Raw genomic sequence first — 18,141 nt, 5'->3', positions numbered from 1 at the left:
GTCAACAACAACAACAAGTTTTCTAGATTTGTTGGAAGCATAGTATCTTAAATATTATAGGAAAACCATGAGAAGAAAAAAAAAAAAGGATAGTTCCTTAAAAATAATTTCATAATTCTTTCCTCTAATAAAGCTCCTTTACTACGTGCCTTTCAGATTATTATAAAATACATCTGTTGATTTCTCCCTCTACCACATGGTGACCAAACTTTGTGTATATTTTATACAATTTCAAAAGTTTGCATAAAATAATATTAACAGGCTATTTAAATGAGTATTCAAAAAAATGACATCTTGAAACTTTGCTTGCTGTTTACTAGTACATTAGAAGACAATATTAACACTTTGTTTTGAGATTTGAGTGCAATCACCTTTAAGCAAGAATCCATAGAAAGGAGTTAAATAATCCTGCTCTAGTGTGGAGGCAAAGGCGAGACTTCAGCAGAAACATTTAACCCGGAGCCTGCGGTTAGTACACTTAGTACATTTCGTAGTTGTAAACAGAGGCAGATGCCTAAGAACAGGAAGCTTACTCAATCCCCAGTGCTGCTTCAGAAACTGCACCTAGGTACACTTTAACACAATTTCCTTATAGAGGTCTAAAGTCTAGAATTAGGACAGTTCAATATGTATTTAAAATACAATGGGTTACTTGTTATTATATTTCTGCTTAGTACTCTGTACCAACGAAACAAGTGCAAAAAATCGCTTAATATAGCCTAAGACATTAAGGGGAACACTTCCTGTTAGCAAGAATTAAACGCTGAAAAATGAAGGAAAAGGAAGCTTCTAGAATCTGCACCTTCAGCAGGTTAGTCCCATCTGCTTGCTGCAATTTAGGTGTGGTGTTCTACAGGCTTTGGTAGAGGGCAAAGGCAAGTGGGGAGCAGGAAGGCTAGACAACTCTTTGGGTTTTAAAGTCCTGTGCTGCAGCCCATCTGGCATCCTCAAGGCAGAGCACCGTTTCATATAAGGAAAGGACAAAGTAGGAAAAGAAAGCAAGCATGGAAGACCCAGAAAGGTCTGTATAAAGCCCTCATTTCTCATTCTCTTATGCCAACCACAAAAAGGTTTTTTTGCAATGACTGGCCGAATAAGCCATTGCTTTCAAATGGTATGAGGCTATAAAAAGCCATACCTTCTCCAAACCCATTAAGGTCACTATATTTGGCTTCCAGAACTTAAACTACTATGTTGTATTTAAATAAATTATTTCTTTCTCAAAAGCACTTATTTGACCAATGATTCCAACCTAGGCTTTGGTTTCTGCATATAACTGCAACATAAAGAATGGCACACGTGGGGAAGAGGCAGCAAAAGAGTAACTAAAAAGATTAAAATCCTGAGTCTAACAATGCCATTTCAACAATTTTAAGGAATACAAGTGACTGTTATATTGGGACTTGAAATAGATCTATAAAATATTTATCTATCAAATTTTAACTTATCTTAATAAATTAAGGAAAAGAAGAAAGTCACAAAGTGTCCCTTTCTATAATTTTCACCAGAAAGTTTGCATATTTAAAAAATTTCATTTGAAGTAAATAAATTTGGTTTATACACCATAGTATTTAAATATTGTTTTGTGAAATATTAGTGAATATCTGGATTTTCAGAATAACTGTCAACAGACATGGTCTGCTAGGGAAAATGAGGCTGTTCAGAACTAAATCTCAATGTCTTTAGCAAGAGCAAGTGATCCAGGAACCTTCAGCTGTGTCAAAATGTTTTGAGGCATTTCTCTCTCAAAGCACGGAGAACAGCTCACTCAAGAGTTTTATTTCCTTTTGTGACCAACTGCGCTGGTTCACAAAGTTGCAAAGTTTAATAAACAAATGTGTCTTTTGTTGCCTACTCTATGAAATGTCCCCTGTATGAAGCTTGAGCACTCCACCACAAAGCGTAGGTGGCTGTTGGTATAATAAAGACCATAGAGTGAGTTTTTGCACACCACTGGTTTCGTAGTGACCCTTAGCCAACTTCCTGTTTCTCTTAAGCAAAAATCTAGAACAGGATACACAGTTCTTATTTTGTATTTCTTTTAGAAATACCATAATACCATAATATGAGGAATTTCAATACACCCAAGCTGTCCCTCCAGGAGATAATTAGAAAAAGAGGGAAGAGAGTTTGGAAAGAAAAGGGATAACAGTACAAGAGTCAGAGTTTTTACAAGGAAGCCTTAAAAGAGAAAGACAATATGGAAAAGTATAGACATTGGAGATGCACTTAAATGGCTCCTAGTAAGACATGTTCCATAAAAGGGAACTTATAGCTTGGGGAGTCCAGAGGGGCACTGTAGGTGAGCATTAATCCTTGCCATCAAAACCAGGAGAGTCCAGAGGATTTGGCTAGAAAACCAAAAAACTGGTAGGGATTGGGGGCTGGCACTGTTACACAGCAACATAGTTTTGAAAGTCTGGGGACCACCTTTACTGAAACATTTCTACCCAAGCAATAGTACATACAACCACAGTAAAATTCAGCATATGAAAAAGTCAGATATTCTATTTAGCAGAAATGGTTAGGTATTATATGTAAATAAATAAATATATAATTATAACATATAGATAGGTTCTATACAAATAACATGTAAAATCCTTGAAGTATGATGATTTATTTAATCAAGGCTTCCACATGGGCCTTGCCTCTCATCTTTATTTGCAGATTAAGTCAGCTTTTCATTCTCACAATCTTTGCAGTAAGGGCAGGTGATTTCATGAACCCAAGCCCTGAAGTCCACCCTCAAAAGCCACTGGGAGAACATGGAAAGAGACAACAGGAACAGAGAATGATTTTTGCTGGTTTATCCATGCAGTGAGTGAAGAATGGTCAGGAAAGGAAACAGAAGTAAAGGATAAAATTGCCAGAGTTCATTGCCTTACTTTCTACACCTCCTCTGACAAATCCTAAGAAAAGAATTTCTGTGACTAAATGTCTCCCAATTTCTAAAAACAAAAACTTCCTACAGAACTTCTCATTGACAGATTAAATACACAAGCTTCTACCCGATTGTAACCCACGGATGAGAATACTGGGAAGTCACCTTGAAACAAACCCCATTAAAATGTAGTTTAAGCTGTAATCAGAAAGAAGCATACAAAATACGAGTTACTGGTAGGATCATAAATCGGTACAATTTTTTGGAAAATCTCTCTTTTTAAACACATGATGAGTTTAAAAAAATGCTTGCTTATACTTCTTGACATATTATAATAACTATTACTAACAATTTATTTGGAACAAGTTTTAAATACAGAAAAAACATTACCCAAAAATACATTCAGTGAAACATTAAAACAGTCTCAATGTCTACAGTAGACATTTTGAAGGATCCATGAACTGCATTAAACTTACTGTTTAAAAAACAGTACTGGGCTTCCCTGGTGGAGCAGTGGTTGAGAGTCCACCTGCCGATGTAGGGGACACGGGTTCATGCCCTGGTCAGGGAAGATCCCACATGCCACGGAGCGGCTGGGCCCATGAGCCATGGCCACTGAGCCTGCGCGTCCGGAGCCTGTGCTCCGCAACGGGAGAGGCCACAACAGTGAGAGGCTCACGTACCGGGGGGAAAAAAAACACGGTACCATATTCTTATTTTCTTAAAATGTAAATGTATGACATTTTAAAAAACAAGTTAAAAATAAATACACCAAAATAAAGGTAAGGTGTTAATGCTGGTCGTGAGATTTACCAATTATTTTTGTTTTATTTGGTGCTTTCCTATTTTCTCCAAATTTTCTATGATAAAAGTATTCACCCATATATCTAGATACAACTGTATTCTCAAATAATTTATTAAAATTATGTTTAAGATTTTAATGATGAGGATATTACAGTATGATTTCAGCAATGTACAGACGTATGTTACATATATATTTTTAAAAGTCTGAAGAAAATATACCGAATAGTAATACTGCTTGATGAATTTATGGGTGATTTTAATTTTTTTCTTTATTCTGGATTGTATTTTCTAATTTTCCACATTAATCAGTCTTATAATCAGGAAAATGCTAATGGCTATTTTAACTATAGAAGTATTGACAGAGTTAATTTTGGTTTATACAATTTCAAATATGTAAAAAATGCACGTACAAAACAGTCAGTGCACAAGTACACTAAAATATTAAGAATGGTTGTCCAAGTGGCAGGAGTATGAGATTTTTTTCCTTCCTACATTTGTGTAGAGGCCACATTAAAAACATTTTCATTACCAATGTGTCATTTTATAGCTAAAAGTATTGGAAACCACATATAGTTGTTGCTGTTGTTTTCACAGAAATATGTATTTACTGAAATCTCTTTATTTCATGTCTTCACTCAGCCTCAATTAACGGCAATAAAAAGTATATGCTTAAGACTGTTGCGTTTTGGGGCTTCCCTGGTGGCACAGTGGTTAAGAATCCGCCTGCCAATGCAGGGGACATGGGTTTGAGCCCTGGTCTGGGCTGGGAAGATCCCACATGTCACGGAGCAACTAGGTCTGTGAGCCACAACTACTGAGCCTGCGCTCTAGAGCCCGCGAGCCACAACTACGGAGCCCACATGCCACAACTACTGAAGCCGGAGCACCTAGAGCCTGTACTCCACAACAAAAGAAGCCACCACAATGAGAAGCCCGTGCACCGCAACGAAGAGTAGCCCCCAGTAGTCGCCCACTAGAGAAAGCCCACGTACAGCAATGAAGACCCAAGACAGCCAAAAAAAATAAATAAATTTATTAAAAAATATATATATATAGTGCTATGAAGAAAAATAAAACAGGAGGGTTATTCAAAGTTAGATCACCAGGCTTATGAGGCAACACTCAATTTAAAATTTTTAAATGAATACTCATTATCAGAAAAAAAAATCAGTACACCATCAAGTCAAAAGAACATCAAGAACATCTATGTTCCAACCTGCTGAGACCCAATTACAATAAATAGCTTCTAGAAACCTGCACAAATATAACTTCTTAAAAAATATTTATTCATTTATTTGGCTGCTCCCAGTCTTAGTTGCGGCATGCGGGACCTTTTAGTTGCAGCATGCGGGACCTTTTAGTTGCAGCATGCGAACTCTTAGTTGTGACATGTGGGATCTAGTTCCCTGACCAGGGATCGAACCCAGGCCCCCTGCATTGGGAGCGTGAAGTCTAGCCACTGGACCACCAGGGAAGTCCCACAAATATAACTTTTTAAAACTAAAAAGGAATTCCACCAAAAATGCTCCCATACTCAGTAGTGGATTTTTGCTTTTGAGTCCTTTCCATTTCTAATAGATTGAAATAATGTATGAATGTTTACAGTATTCTAATTCTATTCTGTTTTTTAGAAGTCATAATGGACTGTTAAAAAAATTGATCACCCCAGTGCATCTTCTAAGAAATGTTTAACCCACATGAGGATTTAAGAAAAGGTTAAAGATGCAATATTATTATGTAAACACAGGAAGAATAAAAACAAGATATTATGTGGGGACAGAAGAGCTGAAGCTACCAAATATCTAATAAGGATTCAGAACTCAATTTGACTTTCAATGCAGAAATTTTATTTTATCTTAAATAGGTAGGATAGAAACTACAGATATAGAAAACTTAAAAAGCTGTTTAATGAAACAGAGCGACCAAACTCAAGATAAGCAATACTCAAAGGTTAAATATATAGCAAATGTTGCAACACTGCTGAAAGCCTGGAAGGTGAGGCAAATGAATGGCCAGCCAACCAGAAGAGAGAACTATTTCTGGCCTTCCCTTCTGTGTGGAATTCGGCTCTAAGTGCTCAGGAAGGTAGCAGAAGAGAAGGCTGGCTCCTATCCTCAGGAGGTTTTTGATTAAGTAACTCCCACTCTCCCCTTCCACCCAGAAGTCACTTAAAAAGACCAATGAGCAACAAAAACAACTTTTACAAATTAGAGAAGAGCCTGAAATAACATTTGAAGTTTGGTAAAACCATGTACCTGATAGAAATAAAAGTAAAAAGAAAATTCAAATAATGAACATAAATGGGGAGGGTGGGGAGGGAAACATATATATATATGTCTTAGAAACTTTAAAAGTCTAGGGTATATAGATGAAAACTGAAAACAAAAATTTTAAAAACTAGAATAGTCTTTTTTTTTTTAAACAGCTTTTTAAAATGCCAAGTTCTACTAATCAGTAATGAATAGAAAATCATTCTATTAGGTTTAGCACTGGTCTATCCTTGGGAGTAAACTATGGTCAGACTGTTTTCTACAGAGTGAAGCAGGTTCAGAAAAACACAGGATGATTAAAAGCACTGTCTCTAAACCTGAACCTCATGCCAAGAGGTACTCAGGAAACGCTATAAACTCAATGCTCAATTAGTATCAGGAAGTTAAAAGATGTAATTCCATATTTAATCTTATTTCCATTAAATGTAATTTTCATTGATGACTCTACATAAATAAAGTATTTGACTATAAATACTCACTTGAAAATTTTTTTAAATGTTATCAAAAACCTATATTTAAAATAAATTGAAACAAAGTAGCAGCCTAGAAGTTTTTCATTTTCTGGTTTTTTGTTTTCATTTTTTTCTTCTGTAGCTTAATCCACAACAATAAAGATATTAGAAGATTGCAAGCCCGTTTCCAAGGCTTGTACTGAACAAGCCCCAAAATGACATTCTGGTTAATATGTTTATATACTTTAGAGGTACTTCTTCAGAATGTCAGAAAGGATGATGGGTTGATGGGGGGTATCTTTAAAGGAAATGAAGGAATTCCATTGGGGGGGGTATCTGTAGGGTAAATAAAACCTTAGTTATCATCTGGGCTTCAAACTCCCTCCTCTGCTGCCCTGCCAGTCAGCCCAGGTCCTGTCCATTTTAATCTTCCATCTATCCACCTAACTCTGCTCTCTCTAGCTTAGTTCAGCTCACAAACACCCTTCCTTACAGAGGGCGTGAATTAGTCCAAACATATCAATAGTTACAACAAATTTTTTTTTTTTTGTTTGTTTGTTTGTTTTTGTTTTGTTTTGGGGTTTTTTTTCAGCACGCGGGCCTCTCACTGCTGTGGCCTCTCCCATTGCGGAGCACAGGTTCCAGACGCGCAGGCTCAGCAGCCATGGCTCACGCGCCTAGCCGCTCCGCGGCATGTGGGATCTTCCCGGACCGGGGCATGAACCCGTGTCCCCTGCATTGGCAGGTGGACTCTCAACCACTGCGCCACCAGGGAAGCCCACAACAAATTTTTAATGGATTAAATCCATCCACCAAAAAGATACACTAAAAAATGTTTTTTCATAAAAAGAAAGCTGATGTAGTACTAGGAGTATCGGGTACTACTAGTATTTTGGACTACTGAATACAAAGTGAAAGTATTAAGAAGAAGTGGATAATAGAGAACAGGTCACTAAGAAGACCTGAAGTTATGAATCTTGCACAAGGAGAAACTGAAGCGCCACAGTCACTGTGGGAAAAGGACTGAGCAAGTACTTAATGCAGCACTCCCTCCCTCTCTGGTTTTGTTCCCAGTCCATTTCCTGCTTTACTGGCTTCCTTAAAGCCCTTAAATGGCTCCCTCTGGCCAAAAGTCCATTGCTTATTTTGACTTAAAAAACAACAAAAAACAAACAAAAACAAAACACCTTATAATAGAAAATTTCAAATGTTGTATTGAAAGTAGAATAGTACAGCAAACCTCATCAGCTACAATGATCATCATGGGAAATCTATTTCATCTGTCCTCTACCCTGGGTTTTTTTGGACACAATCCCAAACATCATTTCACTTGTAAATATTTCAGTATGCCTCTGTAAGGCTCTCTTTAAAGAAACAAAAACAAAAGCAAAAACAACAAAACACTAATGCCATTATAGGTAAACAAAATAAACTTTCTTTCCTTAATGACAAATATCTGGTCAGATCACCTTTCCCCAATTATCTTTTTTCCCCAGACTGCTTCTCAGATGCTGGTGTGTCCTTCTGACGGGTGACACTGCTTACAAGGACCTTCATAATCTGGCCTCTGCCCTCCTTTTCAGGCTGTCTGTGAGTCGGTTTTTTTTTTTTCCTTTCCCTAAATCCTGTGTTTCCAGACATAACTGCTTAACTTCTGTTCCCTTCACATGCAGTATCTCCTCTTACCAGGCCTTTCCATACAATTTTCCAGCAGCCCAAACCTCCTCTTGCCCCTACCCTCTTGCTTGCCCACCTGCCTCTCATGCTTCAGGTTCCAGCTTAGATGTCACTTCCTCCAAAAAACCTTTCTCGCTACAACTCCTGGACTCAGAAATGAATTGTCAAACACAGCACTCACTGCCCAGAGAGGGTACAAAACCTAGTGTCCCTGTTGAAAGACAAATGCCAATTTATAACTTCCAGCTTGTTAGATGGAAACCAACCTTCCCCTCTGGGGTGCTTTGTGTCTGACATTTTCATGGTACGGTCACCATTCGTTATTTTGCGCTTTGACTATATATTCATGCACAATTATTATACAAATCTCTTATAAATGGTGTCCTAGAGGGGCAAATCAGACATCAGTGCAAAGATTTCAGTAGTAAGAAAATCCACAGAATTACTTAAACATTATATTTAATAATCATGAAGCTTTCAAATGTGAATTAGATATTTGGCAAATATCTGGGTGTGGTAGTGACAGGGACAAAAGAGCTAGTGGCCACAGAAGACCCTAACTCTAAAAAAAGCTCAGAATCCTATTGTTACTGGAGCACATAATTGCTTCATTTTATTCTAAAAGTGGCACCAACTCTAAAAACAAAAATGCACTCATCAAGGACATTAGTGTACTTCAACAGATAACTGGCTAAATAAACTGACTTTCTCTGCATAGACTTTCACCAAAGTGCAATCAGAAACCTATATTTGAAGATCAACTGTCAGAAAGTTTTCTTGGAAATGTTGGCTGACCACTTTGGTAGCTTTCCTTATCTACAAAAATAAGGCCATGCATAATAACTAGGCACACGAGAAGATTTCTCTGGGGCTTTAACAAATCTAATTCACATTGTGAAGTCAATTGATTACTGTATTTTTGGTGATTCCACCAAAGACAGTTAAAGAAAGCAAACAAAAATCTCATTTCTCACAGAAAGAAAAGAAGTAGGGTAAGGTACCTTCCTGATAAAGAGTGTACTAACCATCAGAGGGTCTAGGTATTTCCTCTTAGTGCTCAGAACACCATGAGATTGGCCCTGTGGGTGAGAAATCGATTCTCTCAAAGGTTTAACATTTTTTGGCATTTTAATTAGCTTGATGCAGGTAATTTATGGGTAACAGGTCCATATGAGTTTATTAAAACAATGAACAACAAAAGTTCACTCAATAACCATGGCCCCTAAAACATGCCCTTGCTAATACCAGAAAAAAAATAAATACAGGTCAACCGTGTATGGTAACATCTTAGAATCCTAAGATCTGGGTTCTAACCCTGACTCTACTACTTGATGAGAATTAAAGCAATCCCCTTGGTCCTCAGTTTCTTCTGCCTTACCTGTCTCACATTCTCAAATAGGGGACTGTGTTAAATGATTGGCCATTGGCATATTACAATTTAAAAATGGTTAGCTTATGTCTTTATTTCTCAATGTCAGAAGTCATCCTGTCAGAACAGACCACATGAAAAGGGAAATAAATTCATGGAAGAATCACTCATTAGGTTCCATCCACTATTTGGGCATCTGTATGGAGTAAGAAGACTTCTGCGGGGGGCCTGATGCAGAACCCCTTTCCTACCATGACTGAAGCCAATTAAATAAGATTTTACCAAAGAGCTTCTGACCTCATGTTAATTAAATAGAGAAGAAATAAGACATTAAAACTGAAGAAAATAATTTCATAAGGTTGAAGTGAAAGGTCCTATCGCATATAGAATAAGAGGTGGTTAATTAGTTGCAAGGTAAATAGAAAGTTATTGAGTCAGCTCAGGACCAACACCAAAGGATATAAAAGAATCAAGTATTATTCTTTATTATACCAACTGACCACTATGTGGATGCAGATTCAAAATTAGGAAATAATACAAATTAGTATAAACTATATTTTAAAAGGCCTTTTATGAAATACTAAAAATTAAGAAGTAAAAATATTCCAAGTAACTGGAAATTGTATATCTTGATTTGAAGAGTTAAACTACCTATTCCACTAGCATTAATGTTTAAAGGCAGACAATTTACAGAGTCAAATAAGACTAGATTTCTCTGGTAATTAGGATTAGCAATCCTAGATTGATTTTTTTTTTCTGGGTAGCAGACTATTCCAGTTTTAACATCACACATCTCTCTCTTACACACACACATACACACACACGCAGAGGAACAAATAACTTTAGAAAAGCAGCCGATCATGTGTTAGAACTTCATTAATTAAAATAACAAATTCCTACTGCAAATATTTTTGCAACAAATAAAGTAAGTGAACTCCATCTAAGTTCATTTGAATCATTTGAGGCATTATTTATGGCTTCTTGTGTTTTTGAAAATAAGTTATGTTTGTTCAGTAAGCTTTTATGAATAATGGTTAATACAGTTTTCCATCAAATAACATAAAGATTCCTGATGAAAGACTGAGAATCTAAATTAATGGGAGGTACAAACTATTACCTATAAAATAAGCTACAAGGATATACTATACTACAGAGGGACTATAGCCAATGTTTTATAACAACTATAAGTGTTGTATAACCTTTAAAAATTGTGAATCACTATATTGCACACTTGTAACTTATATAATATTACTGTATACCAATTATCCTTCAATAATTAATTACTGAATAATTAATTAATTAATGGGAAAAACTCTAGGTTCTTTATAAAACAAGTCAAACTTAAAAGCATTCCCTGGGAATTCCCTGGCGCTCCACTGGTTAGGACTCCATGCTTCCAATGCAAGGGGCACGGATTCAATCCCTGGTTGGGGAACTAAGATCCCACATGCTGTGCAGAGTGGCCAGAAAAAAAAAGTATTTCCCCAAAATCAATATTCTACACTCAGAAAGTTATTCAAGGTATAAGACTCAATATAAAACAATGCTACCTTCAATGCTATATTCAGCGAATGAAGCACTATACATTGTGGCTTTAGGGAAAGTAAGAAATTTTAGAGTTAAATGGATTTGTCTCTTACCTTTTATAGAGAGTTAAAAGTTAACCGTAAGTCATTTGGCTACTAATTCGGTAATAAAGAAATCTGTATGGTTATTGAATAAAATGGTGTCAGGTACTAGTGCTGCACCATGGACTCGTATGTTGAGCTCTTGAGACAACCCTGAGAGGCACTCCTCTAATCTCCTTCTTTCACTCGACTTTACAGTGGATCCCTCCCTGGGATGCATCCCCACCTGATAGAACCAGACTTTACAAATTCAGGAAGAAAAACAGTTCCTAATCTCACAACTCTCTCAAGTCACCCTGGCACTGCTGTGCCACTAGCCCAGCCCAACGTGCAGCAACATATTCTCAATCCAATCTGCTAACGTTCTGCTTTCCCTTCAAAAAATAAATTCAAGGGAAGTGAGAACTCTTAAAAGATCAGACTGGTATTCAATGCCATGCCTTTCTCCCCTTACCTATGCTCCTCCCATTTCTTTAGTCTAGCCTACGGTTTGTAGTTTGCAGCCTACACAGGGTATCTCTTCTGCTGGGTTAGAAGGTGCAAGGACAGTCCACGTCTGATTTGTGTCAATGTGGCCACCAGCCAAGGGACTGGCATTCAGAGGCACTAGAATGGCTGTGAATGAACGTGTCAGTTCACACACTGAAAGACTCCAGCTCTATCTCACCCTTTTCCAAAATACCCCCAGCACCTTTCTTTTTCTAAAGGAGTCAATAATGGATCTGCATAATTATAATTTCCATATGGGATACAAGACCCCAAAATTTCACCCAACTTAGAGTGCTTTACTTTAGATGACTGCATTTTTAATTATAATACATCTTATATAAAGAGGGGGATAAAACATCAAGTATAAAAAATAGTAAAGCAAAAACCCATACATAGTTTCAGAATATTACTGATACCCTGGAAGCCCCCAAGCAATCTTCATGATTATATCCTCCTCCCCCTTCATAATCCTAATGTACTTTATCAATATATAAATAATTTTCAAAGTATGTAATGTTGAAAACCCTTGGAGATGTTTCTTAAAAGATGCTATAATTTCTATAATTGCAGTTCTCAAAATGATAAAAAGAATAGATAAATCCCTGAAAAGTTCTCACCTATTTTTGGGTTTTCCTTCATTCCCACACAATTCTGCCCCCACCCCTTACTTAGGGAGATGCCTGGAGGATGCAGGACGTGATTACACTTCCCCAGAGCTTATGATACCAGGCATTGGAGCTTCCCCAGCATCAACATGTTAATATGTACAACCACCTTACAGGGTAGGTACCATCATCACCTCCATGTGAGGCATGAGGAAGTGAAACCCAGAAATCCAGCAAGTGGTCAAAGGTGGGATTTGAACCCAGGCAATCTTAGCCACTCTGCTAGGTTTTCTGAAATCTTGGTCTATTTTAACAATCTGGAATGTGCTTTCCCTCCCCGCACCCCCCCCCCCAAAGAGCAATGCATTTCCTTCCCCATGAGTCCTTCTGGGGAGAGATTTCACCTTTTTCTCCTCCATGTTTCTTTCCCACAGTTACCATGCAGATTAACAGTCTGTGTTTGCCCCGAGAGGTGACTTCCTTCCAGATATTAGCTGGCCCTACATTTTAATACACAGCTACTAGCTCTGGGTCATCTGATGCCTTCGGTGCCTGTGTGAATGTTTATCTAGCTCCCCAGTGACTTACAAGAAGGGCATTTCCTGGAAATCTTGCACATGGACATTTCGCTGTGGTGAGATGTTTAGAGTGTCTGAATCACCCCTGTTGCCTAGTAACCTGTTTGGCAGGAGGAAAGTGACTCAGGCACAGGTACAGTCAGATGCAGGACAGATATTTATTCGGTGCAAACTCCTCCCAGCACTAGATGGTTGATTTCATGCTTAATCTTGACACTGTTCTTTCCCATGTCACTGGGAGCAGAGCTCCTTCGATTCTTTTCAAGTCAAGGAATTCAAAGACAACTATGCTGTGCACAGAATCTACAGATCCCTTGTAGCTGAAATACAGGCTACATTATTTTTTCTATTGAGTTCTGAAGAAGAGCTTTAACACAAAAAGCAATTACAGGATTCTTACATATAAAAGTGAATTGGAATTATATGCTCTCATGGAAGTTACTTGCCATCCCTGTAATAATTAATTCTCTCATGAATTCAGTTTATATATTCCTGAACAGTCCTGAGTCACTAATTCTGACCTCATAGTCAAAGAAGGAATTTTCTTCAGGCAACCAGAGGGTTGACTCATTTGGTGGGCCATATTTCAGGCCAGAAAATCTACTACATCTTTACATATACCTGTCTTTTTATCTGAAAGAATTGATACCATAATACAAGTAGCTTCAGAATTGAAGGGGTTCACCCTCAAACACCACTGTGAATATAAATAAATGTCAGGGCTTCCCTGGTGGTGCAGTGGTTAAAAACCCGCCTGCCAATGCAGGGGACACAGGTTCGAGCCCTGGTCTGGGAAGATCCCACATGCCGCGGAGCAACTAAGCCTGTGTGCCACAACTACTGAGCCTACCCTCTAGAGCCCGCGAGCCACAACTACTGAAGCCTGTGCGCCTAGAGCCCGTCCTCCTCAATAAGAGAAGCTACCACAATGAGAAGCCCGTGCACTGCAATGAAGAGTAGCCCCCGCTCACTGCAACTAGAGAAAGGCCGCACACAGCAACAAAGACCCAACGCAGCCAAAAATAAGTAAATAAATAAATGTCACTGGCAGCCTAAGGTCACCTTGCTGAGCTTTGTCTTTAAACATAAAGCAGCACGCATGCCTAGGTCACTCTAGAAGCCAAAAATCTAGAATAAAATACTCTGGGTTTGCATTGTATGTAATTTCTTCCACCAGTTATTACTAGTTCCCTAATATTTTATGGATTCACCATTCTTTCTAATCATTTCTATGCATTAAATATTCAAAGGGGGAAAGTGGTTCTAAAAAAGCCACACACATGCACACATACCGGATACTATGTTGCTTTTCTGTCTGGTCCCTTTCAGCCCTGCAAGCTATGGACACAGAAAATAAGATTGTAAGGATGTGCCTAAATGTTACCTCTAATCTTAGTGGGAAAGACCTGAATCCTAAATTTATTTAATGCTAATGGACTGAGGGGACAAATATAATTTAGAAAGTTTTCTTCTTCCCTTGATCAAATAATATTCATCCTAACACAGGGGTTTCAGCATGCCTGATATCTTTAAGTACTATTAAAAGTATAATGAATAATAGATGTTTTATCTTGTTCTTGACAAAGGGGTGTATAAGTTTACTTAGCAAAGATTTTCATCTTAAATATATGTTAAAACTTTATCTTCTCCAAAATATTTTCTTTTTGAAAGGTGTTCTTAGGGAAAAATTTTTTTCCATGTCTAAAAATTTCTTGAAGTCCACCAGACAAATTCCATAGCAGATTTAAGAAATGGGTACTCTCGTTATCTACAACTGGATAACTGCAGATTACAATTACTGCTGGCAAGCAACATGGGGGGTGAATCGCTCTCCAAAGTATTGTTAAGTCCTTAACCATGTCTAAGCAGATTCTCCCAATTTGGGGTTCAGAGCTCATGAGTGGACCTGGTGCAGCCCTATGAAATGTTTAGGCTCATGCATATAACTGGGGATATAGAGCTTCGTTCTTCAGATTCCCAAAATGGAGTTCAGACTTGGGAAACGAAACTGCCAGCAGAAAGCTTCGTATTTAAGCTCATGAATTTGTTGCTGACTACTTCCTTAATGCAAGTTTCAGTAACAAAAGAATGTTCGTTCCCACGCTATAACTGAAGATTTCTGATAACTAATGGGAATAGAGCTTCATCTACGATACCACCACAGTTTATTGCATTTGTGTACTCCGAAAGCTAAATTGCTCTTTTTTAAAAAAATTTATTTATTTACTTATTTTTGGCTGTGTTGGGTCTTTGTTGCTGCGCACGGGCTTTCTCTAGTTGCGGCGAGCGGGGGCTACTCTTCGTTGCTGTGCTCAAGCTTCTCATTGTGGTGGCTCTTCTCGTTGTGGAGCACGGGCTCTGCGCACGCGGGCTTCAATAGTTGTGGTGCGCGGGCTCAGTAGTTTGGCTCACGGGCTCTAGAGGGCAGGCTCAATAGTTGTAGCGCATGGGCTTAGTTGCTCCGCGGCATGTGGGATCTTCCTGGACCAGGGCTCAAACCCCTGTCCCCTGCGTTGGCAGGCAGATTCTTAACCACTGCACCACCAGGGAAGTCCCTAAATTGCTAATTTTGCCTCATCTTTCAAAATCTTATTTAACCTTCATTTAGGTATTTGAATATCTGCTATCTGAGTGCCTGTTATGACCAAGTAAACCAGACAAACCTAGGCCCTGACCTCACACAGCTTGTGTCAGTTGGGGAAACAAATAACTACAACACGAGGAGATAAATGTTTGGATAGTAAAATTAAGATGCTACAGGGACACACACGGCCCTCAGTTCAGGAAAGTCAGGGAAGGCTTCCTGGAAGAAGGACTTTTCAATTCAGATCTGAAGGATGAAGAAAAGTCAGGCAAAGTGCAGGTGGGGTTATTTAAGGCAGAAGGAATAGCACGTGCAAAGGCCTTAAGGAGCAAAGCAGAATGTGGTTTGTGTGTATGGGAACAAAAAGAAAGTCAGCTTGGCTGAAATGCGGAAAGGTTGGCTCATGAAGAGGCTGGTAAGGCCTTGTTATGATACTTGGATTTTGCCCCCAGGATAATGGGATCAAGGAGCGTTTTGTGTTTTGGAAGGATCCCACATATGATTTCCGACACTGAGAAACTGAGAAGATGAACATTTCTTACTCTCAGCAGAAAATTACCAGATCGTCCCTATACCCAAGGATAAATGTATAAGGGTCTTCGCAGAACCAATTTTCTGTAGCACCAGTGAGATGCTACCATGGGACCCAGGAAAGCAGAGTGGCTAAGAGCTCAGCCTATAGAGAAAGATGACCTAAATTCAAATTCTAGTCCTACCATGTTCTGGCCAGCCAATCACTTAACTTTGGGCAAATTGCTTAAACCCCTTCTGTCTCAAACTGGAGTTAATAACAGCTATCTCACAACGTTAAATGAGGTTCTATATGTAAAACACTAACAACAATGGCTGCCACAATGTCATTCCATCTTAGTTATTATCAACAAAAATACACCAGTCAACCGTAAGCATTAAGAACCACTGCTCTGGACTACATGTAATATTTTTAAACAGTACGAACACTTCTCTTCAGAAGCCATCTAATTTCTTTTTTAAAAAGCAGCTTAAAGAAATAAATCTTTATGTTTAACACTTTTATCAGTTTTCCATTTGAAAAATTTAAAACGGGATGCTAATATAATACAATTATGCAAAAATAAGCTTTATTTCATTCTTTAGACCTTATGTCCTATTTGGACAAAAATCTGCAATGTTAAGTGACGTTTCCAGAACTACTGGTTTGCAGTTAAGCTTCAAAATCAGAGCATACTTAGAAATCAGACTGTCTAGCTAAAATTCTGTGGCTATGAATCCAGAAGAATATGAATAAATTCATTTACCTAATAATTAAATTATAGAAAATTAAAGCAAGAAGTTTTTAAGCCTAAGTATAGACACTGGGAAGACCGAAGAATCAATTGTGGATTCACCACTCAACATAAAACTCTCCAATATGGGCCTTCCCTGGTGGCACAGTGGTCAAGAATCTGCCTGCCAATGCAGGGGACATGGGTTCAATCCCTGGTCCGGGAAGATCTCATATGCCGCGAAGCAACTAAGCCCATGCACCACGACTACTGAGCCTGAGCTCTAGAGCCCAGGAGCCACAACTACTGAGCCCGCACGCTCTAGGGCCTGCGTGCCACAACTGCTGAGTCCACGTGCTGCAACTACTGAAGCCCGCATGCCTAGAGCCCATGCTCCACAACAAGAGAAGCCACTGCAATGAGAAGCCTGCGCACCGCAATGAAGAGTGGCCACCACTCACCACAACTAGAAAGCCTGCGCACAGCAACAAAGATCCAACGCAGCCAAAAATAAATAAATAAATTTATATTAAAAAAAAAAACCTCCAATATCCAGCCGCCGTCTTGTTGCCTCCACTTGTTAGATGTAAATGCTAAATCACAGTTAGAACTCTGAAGCACAGTTTACAATAACACACAGACTACAAGTCAAGATATAATGTCAAAGGTCAATTAACTGCATGCTAAAAATATCTGTGTCGGTCACCACTAATACCAATATAGACAGAGAGAATATTAAAGTCTTTGCAAGCTGACTGCGTCAGGGTCCCCAAGACCACTCCCAGTTTGATGATTTACTAGGAGGACTCATAAGACCCAGTATACAGTTGTACTCATGGCTATTTTTACAGCAGAGGGATACAAAGCAAATCAGCAAAGGAAAAAGGTACATGGGGTAAAGTCCAGAGGAAACCAGAGCAAGCTTCCAAGAGTCCTTTCCCAGTGGAATCACACAGGTGATGCTTAATTTCCCCAAGAAGTTGTGTCAACACCTGTGAAATATCGTCTCCCAGAGAAGCTCATTAGTGACTCTGTGTCTGGGGTTTTTATTAGGGCTGGTCACATAGGAACCTTCTGCTAGGCATGTACCTAAATTCTACACTCTCGGAATGCAAGCAGGCATTCAACAGAAACCATACTGTTTGCACAAACAGTCCAGCCACAGTGAGCCATTCTTACCAGGAAATGGTGGGAACCCTCCTCAAATCTAAGTTACCAGGCACCACCAGTCAAGGGCCAACCTTGCAAGTGGGCGTTTCTAAGGAGCGCAGTCTCAGACCTGCTGTGTTAACTCATTTTTGTACACTGTTCTATTTCAATTAGCTACCATACAGGACCAAACTATAGGAGAAAGGTCTTACTCTTAGCAGGTCACCTAGGTACATCATGATCCTAAGAAGCACTTTTACCCTGTATATTTTCAGTACTTAAAATGCAGCATTTTTAACGTGGACATTGTCTTAACTTACATAGTAAAAGAGCTAACATGGCCTTCAGTGTCCTTTTTTTTTGCATAATAAAAAGAGCTGAATTCTAGTCCTGTTTACTTTTCTGGGCACT

At 38.7% G+C, this 18,141-nt stretch overlaps 1 protein-coding gene across 6 annotated transcripts in view; it reads right to left on the bottom strand.

Moving 5' to 3' along the window:
* Positions 1–18,141, bottom strand: part of SGMS2 (sphingomyelin synthase 2) — a 90,587-nt gene that overhangs the window by 31,312 nt on the left and 41,134 nt on the right. Inside the window, exon 1 of one of the 6 annotated variants that reach the window (XM_081247017.1) lies at positions 9,110–9,142. The exons of the other annotated variants lie outside the window; for them this stretch is intronic. The gene's annotated coding sequence lies outside the window, so the exon portion shown is untranslated. Of the gene's footprint in view, positions 1–9,109; positions 9,143–18,141 lie in introns of those variants that run through there. 6 annotated transcript variants of the gene reach the window in all.

Source organism: Mesoplodon bidens, assembly GCF_964165515.1.
Source record: "Mesoplodon bidens genome assembly, chromosome: 1".
In the NCBI taxonomy this organism is placed as follows: domain Eukaryota; kingdom Metazoa; phylum Chordata; class Mammalia; order Artiodactyla; family Ziphiidae; genus Mesoplodon; species Mesoplodon bidens.
The sequence above is the reverse complement of the archived record's forward strand: the minus strand, read 5'-3'. Positions and strand labels throughout refer to the sequence as shown.